The sequence below is a fragment of the Gavialis gangeticus genome, unplaced genomic scaffold (assembly GCF_001723915.1).
Source record: "Gavialis gangeticus isolate Ggan-Ray unplaced genomic scaffold, GavGan_comp1, whole genome shotgun sequence".
NCBI classification, from domain to species: Eukaryota; Metazoa; Chordata; order Crocodylia; family Gavialidae; genus Gavialis; species Gavialis gangeticus.
Window position 1 is genome coordinate 177,616,869 of NW_017728992.1, and position 10,072 is coordinate 177,626,940.

Consider the following 10,072-nt stretch of genomic DNA (forward strand, 5'->3'; position numbering starts at 1 on the left):
TTTGTAGATCTTCCTTTTAAGATGCAGGAGGTCCACCAGTTCCCTGGAGAGACAAGGGGGCTGCTGTGCCCTTTTGCTGCCTTTCCTCCGAGACAGGATGGAATTTGCTTGCGCATCCAGAATTGCTCCCTTGAGGAGCAACCACTCATCCTGAACTCCCCTCTCCATCGGGTTGTGGCCTTTTAGGGCCTCACTGTCAAGCCTCCTTAGCTTGTCAAAGTCAGCTTTCCTGAAGTCAAGAACTTCTGTACTACTGACTGACTTGCCAGCTTTACAGCAGATGGTGAAGGTGAACAGTTCATGATCGCTGTCACCCAGCTTCCCTTTGATTGTTAGGTTGCTAATTAGGTCATCCCCGGTTCCCAGTTAGAGGTCGAGCAGCACTTTACCTCTTGTCGGCCCATAGACTTGCTGCATCAGATAGAGGTCATCCACACATGAGAGAAAGCTTTGTGACCGCTCGGATTTAGCCGAGCGCTCCTCCCACAAGATGTCTGGGTAGTTAAAGTCTCCCATGACAACCATACACCAGGACTGTGAAGCCTCAGCCAATTTCCTGGTGAACTCCTGGTCAAGGTCTTGACTCTGGTTAGGAGGTCTGTAGTAGACCCCCACCATAGCATCCCCTTTGCCGTGTTCCTCACGGATTTTAACCCAGAGGGTCTCAAGTCATCCACCATGGGCACCAATGTCAGCTTGCAGGGACGCATAGCTTTCCTTGACGTAGAGAGCTACGCCCCCACCCCTTTTGTCCACTTGATTCCTCCTGTACAGGGTATAGCCATCTATACCTGTGGCCCAGTCATGGGTGGAGTCCCACCAGGTCTCCATTATCCCAATGACATCATAGTTATTTGCATTTAGCAGGAGAACAAGTTCCTTCTGGCATTTGTGTATAGACATGCAAGTGTCCCCTTAGGGGCCCTTACCTTGCCGGAATTTTGTTCCAGGGCTGGGACTGGGGTGGGATTCCTTATGTGCCTTGGCCTGCTGGCTTTGCAAGGGCCACTCAGTGGACCAGCAGTGGCAGTAGTGCTCCCATCCCCCGGTGGGCTTAGTTTAAAGCCCTGTGGAGCAGGTCAGCCAGTCTAGCTGAGAAGAGCCTCCTCCCCAACAGAGACCGGTGGAGGCTGTCCCTTCCCAACAGTTTGCTGCCTCTCTCTCCAAAGAGTGGACTGTGGTCATGGAAGCCAAACCCTTCCCGATGACACCGGTGCCACAGTCTTTGGTTGACTACGTGGATCCTCCTCTCCCTCCCCAGCCCATAGCCCGAGACTGAGAGAATCAAAGAAAACACCACCTGTGCCCCAAGACCTTTTAGTCCCGCACCCAAATCCCTGAAGTGCCTCATTACCCAGCTAGAAGCACTCAGAGACGTGTCATTGGTGCCCACATGGATATGGAACATGGGATAGTGACCTGTGGGCTGGAGGAGTTTAGGGATCTTATCTGCAATGTCACAGATGCGGGCCCCCGGGAAGCAGCACTGTGATCCTACTAATCATATTCTGGGTAGCTCAGGAAAAAGTAAATTATGTATAAGAGTGACCAGAGTAGAGTTCCAAATTAAATACTGTTTTTGGATATGTTTAGATAACACAGTGTAGCGCTATGCAGGGATACCCAAATTACCTGAAATGTAGGGTATATTAATTTGTAGGTAGGGTGACATTACCATGGTACATGGCTTCCAGTACCAAAAGTAAACCTTCAGAGAGATTTTGGCAAAGAGTGTAGTGGAGCAAAGAATGAGTTAAGTAAAGATTGGGAAGAGAATAGGCTGAAGAGCAATTGAGTATACAGAGGGAAGTGATGGAAAAGTCATGGATGCTGAGTGAATGGAAATACAGAAATTTTGATGGGGACTGGGGAAGATGGAAACTGCTGGAAAAGAAAGTCAACTACTAGCAATCAGCAAATGAATACGTGACTGGCCCAAGACAGGCCAACAGAGTAGTATTCAATAATGAACAGATCAAGCAAGAGCCCATTCTGTTTCATAGTAAGCACATATGTGGAAAGCCACAACTCCATGACACACATTTGTTTAGCAAGGAAACTTGACAGAAATGAAGCAGGCTTTGAAAATTTAAAACTATTTACAAACTAAATATTGCAAAAATCTTAACTAGTTTTGGATGCCTTAATTTTACGTGTGTACCAAAACTTAGATTTAAAAAATGTTTTTAAAATAAATTAAGCTTGGAAAGCTGTCAGTTCAGACTTGCATTTGGACGGATAGATTCAGATAGTAGCATCATCCTTCTAATTGCAGATCAAGCAACAATATAATTTGCTATCACAGTTAGTTTGTATCCAACAGGCAAGACCTGCCAGTGGGTATACAGTCTGTTCATCACTATCTTTTCAGCTGAGAATATTATGTATTTGCTTTTCCATACAATCAACTTAGCAGAAGAAAGTATTCCATAAAATTTCATCTAGTCATTAAACAATTTAATTGCACCTTGTTTTATTGGGAGGGGCATACCATGTACAAGTGCCACGTTCTGAAATTTTATTTTATGACCAATTAATCTAAAAAAACCTGCCCCATAGATTATGCCCCACAACCCCCTTTCATATGTCCATTGGATTTGAATGAGATTTAGGTGGTGTTCTTGTGTTGAGTGAATAATTCTTGTGTTGAGTGAATTTAACCTTTGTCAGCATATTTGTGATTCACCTTCAGTAAAAGTACAGTATTACTTTATGGTGAAATGGGGTGATTATTTCAACAGATTTCTTCCAGTTGTCTCATACCCAGTGGTGTAAACCTGAATGTAATTATATCATATCAGGGGCCAAGAGGAAGAAGCTGCCAGTCAGGACACTATTGTTGGCTTAACAGAAGAGTTTGTTACAGTCAATCTTGTAGTGTAGTGGACTATAGAAATTTGAAAGAATTTAACTGTTTTTATTTAAACACATAAATCGTATGTGTGCTTGGAAGAGAAGAACTATTTGACCCCAGCAGACTTCCTGCCTGTGGCAAGGAGGCTAGACTTGATGATCTCATGAGGTCCCTTCCAGCCCCTAATGTCTATGAAATCTATGAACTATGGGAAGTTGCAGTTCTAACAAATCAAGCCTGAACTGAATCTTCAGGAATTTTTTGGAGTAGAAGCCAACTACAGTATTTAATTTCAAGTTCTAAAGTATATTACACACATTAATAATTACACACTGTGCTATGTCATTATTAATTGTATTATTATATTGCCTACAGGGACCACGATTTGGAACCTATTGTTGTAGGTGCTGTGCACACCTGTTCTCCCAAAGGGTGACCAACAGACAAAGGTATGAAGAAAGGAAACAGTCCAGAAAGAGAACTTCAGCAACAAAAAATGTAGGATCTGATCAAAAGAAGCAAGTAGATGCTGACATTGTTCTTATTTAGATTTTATTCTCCAAAGTCTAACATTAGAAACCAAAATATCCCCATTCAGTAGCTCTGGAAATGCCTCCTCTTTGATATGAAAGTACCCTAGGCTTATCCAACTGCCTTATCCAACTGCTCTGAATTCCCCCAGTCAGAGTACCGAGGTGTGTCATCCCCACCAAAGCCCCATTAGTATCCTTAAACTAAGGCCTCTGCTATACTTTACATATATTATGCAATTAACTGATTAATCACACATTAAATTTAAACTGGCCACATGTGCAAAATAATTATCACACAATTAACTGGTTAATCGTGCAACAAATTTAGACCAGCCATATGTGCAATGTAATTATCACATGATAAAAATTACTATCCAGCTATAAAAGAGCCAACCAGCTATAAAGTTAGTGCTTAAAAATGTGTAACTCTTTAATTGGTTTCTATCTGGCTTTAATTTAAATGTCTAACAGGGCCCTAAGTGGAGAAGCTTGAAAGTCCAGACCAAAAAGGGGCCACAAGAAAGATTAAGGACCTGAACGACAAACCTTATGAAGAAAGACTAAGGGATCTATGACTGTTCAGCCTGGGGGAAAGAAGACTTGGTGGCCGTCTATAAGTATGTAAGCGGTGAATATTGGGAGCTGAAAGAAAAACTGTTCACTAGGGGACCACAGGAGAGGACAAGGATCAATTACCATAAACTGTTAGAGGATGGTTTTAGGCTGGATGCAAGGAAGAACTTCTTTACAGTAAGGGTGACCAGAATCTCGAACAGACTTCCCAAGGAGGTGGTGCAGTCCCCAGCCTTGGAAGTCTTCAAAAGGAGACTGAATAGATACCTTGCTCGAACCATTTGATCTCAGCAGTATTCCTGCCTAAAGCAGAGGTTGGACTTGATCTTTTGAGATCCTTCCAGCCCTTAATTTCTATGATTCTAACTTGTCCATCTGTGGGCTGGGTGATAGAATCAATGAAAATTAGGTTGGGGAGGAACCTCAGGAGTCCATCTAGTCCAACCCCCTGCTCAAAGCAGGCCCATCCCCAACTCATCCCAGCCAAAGCTTTGTCTAGCCAGGTCTTACAAACCTCTACGGATGGAGATTTCACAACCTCTTGGGGTAATCTGTTCCAATCTTTTACTACCCTAGTGAGAAAGTTTTTTTCCTACTATCTAACAGCAAAACTGTTCTCATTGGTGGCAGATGACAGAACAAGGAGCAATGGTTTCAAGTTAAGCAAGGAAAGTTTAGGTTAGGTTACCCTACGGGAACATCAGAACATGCCAATACAAAAATACCCAGCCTCAAGTATGGCCGATGTTCCAGTACATCAAAGGAAAGTGAACCACTCCCTTCCCGAAAGCAAGTAGGATGCGGGGAGGGTGGGGGGAGGACCTTGCTTCATAGCAAGAAAGCTTTTTCTGGATCCATCAAACCCCCTGAATCATGGAATGGCCAGATACTGACCTGATTGTATATATATTGAAGTCCATGGGAGATTTACATTAACTTTAACTTATAAAATATATGCAGGATCATAACTTACCAGGTACTTGCTTTTAAACAACCTGGAAAAAAATATAATCATTACCAATCATCCATTAAAAATTAAACTGATGTGGAAAGGTTTGAAATAAACTCATTCTGAAGGGAGGTCTGGTGCTCGTCTCTGCTGGGTACCTGTTTTAAATGCAGCAAATGACAGGACACAAGAGAATGCCAAGCAATGTAAAAACAAAAGAGGGACATGCAAATAATTTTAAACGGCATGTCTCAGATGGAGTGTCTCCATTTTGTTGGTTTGTATTACAACCTTAATGCTATTTAAATATATTTTTTTATTGTGTGTTAATAACAGTAATAAAAAGGAGAAAAAAATTACAAAACACAGCTATTTTATAACAAGCAGATGGTGGCTAGCAATGGGCTGGCCTCCAGCTGTTCCCATTCTTGTCCAATTCATTATCAAGAGACGGGATAAACATTTGTGTTACACCAGTTTGCCATAATATTTCATTTCAAACTTAGGGGCTCATAGTGGTTTATCAGATGAAAATAATCGCTTACCACCTTCTATTTGCTGCAGGAACTAGGAGCTTGTTATGAAGAGGATTTTTTAGAAATGTCCTTGTGCTGTATGCAGCTAGAAAGAATAGTGGTGTTATATGCCTGAGTGGTAGAGTGGTAGAGTAACAGCAATTTAAAAAAAAGAGACCACTCATATCTTTACTTGCCCCCTCTAAAAGAAAACCTGCATAAAGGTCATGAATTAATTCCTTCCTGTATTTTAGTACAGTGGGCATTTTTACATGCGCTCCAGAGGTGACGGAGACACATTAATTAGAGTGGCTCCAAGAGCCACTAATTAAACCTCCTGGAGCATCTTGTATATCAGAGTCCCTACACTTCAAAATGGCACTGGGGCCACTTTATCTAAACCTTGTCAAATGAGCTTTAGTTAAAGCGCTCTCATTACCATTTTGAAACATGGGAATGCTGATATGGGAGAGACAGAGGCTGACTGAAGTGCAGTAATTACCATGATCCAGCTGATTCAATTAATTGAGTCTGCTCTGACGTGCTGTAATTACAGCACATTGGAGCAGCCCCCCAGCTCATATACAGACACCCAGAGAACCCAAGTCTTTATCAGTTCAGAAGAATGGGGAAGAAATTGAGGGTTGAAGAGTAAAGCAACAATGCTTTAGAGATGCATGGATCTTTCCTCAACTCCCTAGATCTCAAAACACCTACCTCTTCATCCATAATGACATGTGTACACCCTGCATTCTTCCAAAGTGGGCTAGAGAGAAGAGCATGGCACTCACCAGATTTTCTGTTCCCCATGTAGTTTGGAGAAAATAATGCAGGTTTTCTACTCTGCGCACCCTGGAGCTTATGGCCCAATACACCTGGGAAGACACTCTCCATTAGAGTTATTCATTTTGCTGAATCGCACAGAAAGTTCAGTCTGGCATTAAATGTTAGAATCCATGCTTGTAGTCTGGCATACCAAGACAGCTCACTGGCATCTGAATTATCGACAAAGTGCTTCGTTTGCTGGGAAACATCTATTCAGATCAACATCACATATCATGTGAACTAGCCAAAAATAATATATGGACAGTCAGTAGACTGTAATATTCCTTAGTTGACAAAAAAAAAATCCCACAGGAACTTTAAACATCTGCTGCTCTTCTGTCTAGGCAATCTGGATTTATTACCTTGGCATCCAGGTGTGCATCGTTCCTTGATGCTCTTTAGCTTCTGACTCGTATATGTCATCTATTTCCAACCACATCAGAAAGAACTATTCCTCTTGGCATTTTGGCAGGGAAATTGAGCCCAGAGTGAAAAAAATAAATAAATAAACAGTAAAAGGGAAATTACAGAGTTATAGTAGGGGAAAAGAACATGCTGAAAAGAAAATAAAGATGAAGAGAAAAGCTGGTTTGAGGCTGCCTATTGGCTTTTACCACCTAGCATTAGTACAAAATAGAATAGTGCAGGCTAATACTATATTCCAGCAATCTGCCACCATCTTCAATGATAGCTCCACAAACTGAAAGTGGCTACTCAGAGAAAACCAAGTACCTGCTCTAGATTCTGCAAACAAGCATCTTTTTTTGCTTGCAGGAATAATTTTCAAATCCTGGTATAGTAACTGTAACACTAAGAATTATGGGGGGGAAAATATGACCTGGGGAGCACACCTGCAGCATAACACTGGGGATGGGAATAACAGAGAGATCAAATATTAAATGTTTGCCTTTCGTAGCATTGTATCCTTGTTCATGCCATCTAGCACATGGCTGGTATAAAGCCATTGTGGCAGGGGGGAATTGAGAACCATTATAAGATGCCAGCATGTGTAACGTTGCAGTCTGAGGCTGATCCATACTGGAGTCTTCCATTTCATCCTCTGAAGAGAAAATGACAGCAGGAAACTTCTATTGTCAGCCCTCATCTACCCTTCTCTATATAGTAATGTCTTTTGACTGAACTTCTTTCCTGCTGCATTTCTTACTGCAACTTTTCTCATTTAATCTTAGCCTGCAGCAGCTTGAATTGATCCTACAACTGTCTGTGAAATTTCTGTTAATACTACCGGGTTTGCCAGCTCCTTCATACACATTCAGAATTAGAAGGATGAGGATAGTCAGTATAAATATTAACAACCTGATGGATTCTATCATCTCAAAGTGCCTTTCAATGCATCACTGAAATACTAAACTTAGGAACAACCATAAAATTCCCTTCTTGTGAACCATAAAATTCCCTTGTTAAAGCCTGTGGGAATTAAGGGTGACCATTTCTTTGCAGATACTTGTTTCTAATGCATCAGATTGTGATTGCTATTTGAACAGGGACTACAGTGACACATCATCTTTCCCTTCCACAGCCCACACAAAACTTGACCACAATAGCAGCCCCTGTGAATTGTTATTTACTTTCCATTCCCCAGCAAACAGATTACCTTACCCTCTCTGCATCAGCCTGGATTCATAGGGAGGACACAGAATTTGTTTTCCCAATCCACACTGAACACCAATGATAGCAATTGATAGTATGGCTATCACTCCAAATGCTTTGGTTTAAATTAGAGAAGGGTATAACAAACACATCTAACTCCATGAAATGTTTTTTCCTATCCCGTTGACCTTACTCAAGAAAGACTTCCATTGGCTGTGATTGGAAAGTGTGTAAGGACAGTAGAATGGCCATTGTGAGGACCATGCTAATATATAACCTTAGGAAGGGAAATTACACAAAAAAGAGAAAGTTAGCTAGAAAGAAGTTCAAAGGAGTCTGCAGACAACTCGGAATCTGTTTAAAAATACCATATTAGAGGATCAGCAAAAGTGTATACCACAAATCAAAAAGAGTAACAAGCAGTGTAATAAAACCTCTGCATGGTTCAACAGCAGAGTTAAGGAGGCCATTTAACATAAAAGGGCATCCTTCAAAAAGTGGCATGTATGCCCAAATGAAGAAAACAGGAAAGCTCACAAACTATAGCAAGCCAACTGTAAAAGTGAAATAAGACAGGTCAAAAGGGAACTTGCAGAGTATCTAGCAAAAATGCTTAAGTTAATTAACACCTTTTTAAAATACATCAGATACAGGAAATCAGATAGAGAATCAGTGGGGCTATTAGATGACCAGGGTGTAAAAGGTAACCTCAGTTCCCAAAATGTTCTCCCGAAGAAGAATCTCAGTACAGTCAATAAATAAATGAAATGATAGAGTTCTGCAGTTTCTACTGTAGAGCCCTGGATCTTCTGTGTGGGGATGAAAGGTAAAAGGCAAAAGAGCTTTTGGGCAGTATCAGATTCAAGAATTAGGAAAAACAAAATAATAGATCACAAGTTATAAAAACACCTTTTTGGGCAGATTTAGTAATTCAGTCCATTTTTTTGTGGACTATCAGACGTAACAACTTTTTATGAAACAAAGAAATAGCTGAAAACAATTTTTACAAAAAGAGGTATACTTTACCTCTTCATGAAACTGGACTTACAGGCGAGACAGAGCAGGGGGAAAAAGCAGGAGGAGTGGGGGATGTTACGCTCTACGTCAAGGAACAATACACATCTTCAATGATTAGGATGGGGTCAGAGGAAGGGCAAACTGAGGTGCTCTGGGTAAGAATGCAAGGGGGTCAAGGGGAAAGGGACTTGATAGTAGTCACCGAGTACAGACTGCCTCACCGGGAGATGAGCTGGACCTGGAATTTTCAGGTCAGCTCACAGAGGCTGTAAGGACAAAGGATGTGGTTGTCATGGGTGACCTAAACTACCCAGACATCTGCTGGGAGGATCAGTCATCCAGGTCCAATTGCTCATGTAGGTTCCTAACTGGGATACAGGACCTCCACCTAACCCAGGAGGTGCATAGTCCCACCAGGGGAAATGTCTTGCTGGACTTGGTCCTTGCCACAGGTGATGACCTGGTGAGGGGTCTGTGGGTATTCGACCACCTGGGCGACAGTGATCATCACCGGCTGAAATTTACTATCCAGCACAGGGTGGTGAAAGCAAGCAGTAAGGCAAAAGTCCTCAACTTCAGGAGGGCTGACTTCAACGAGCTAAGAAGATTAGTAGGAGAGGCACTAGGGTCTCGGAGCTTCAATAAGATGGGAGTCCAAGATGAGTGGTTGTTCCTCAAGGAGACGATCCTCTGGGCTCAAAGGGAGTCAGTCCCAATGCATACCAAGGGGGGCAGGAGTGCTAAAAAGCCCCCATGGCTGGGCAAAAGCACCCAGGAATCCCTGAGGGCAGAAAAGGAGGTGTACAAGCAGTGGAACCAAGAGCCTATCACCAAGGAGGATTACACCTCCATTGCTCATGACTGCAGGGAGGCTGTTAGGAAGGCCAAGGCAGGGATGGAGCTAGGCCTAGTGGCCAGAATTAGGGATAATAAAAAGTCCTTTTTCAAATGCATAGGGAGTAAGAAGATGGCACCAGGTAACGTGGGGCCCTTGCAGGACAGGCTTGGCAATCCTGTGATTGCAGCAAATGAAAAAGCTGACCTCTTTAACAAATTCTTTGCCTCCATATTTCTGAACAGGGACCAGGACATGTCCCCCACTAGGATTATGGATGGACCCAGGGGAAGCACCGCCATGCCTAGGGGCAAGGGTGACCAAGTTAGGGAACTTTTGGAGGGGCTGGACATGTTTAAA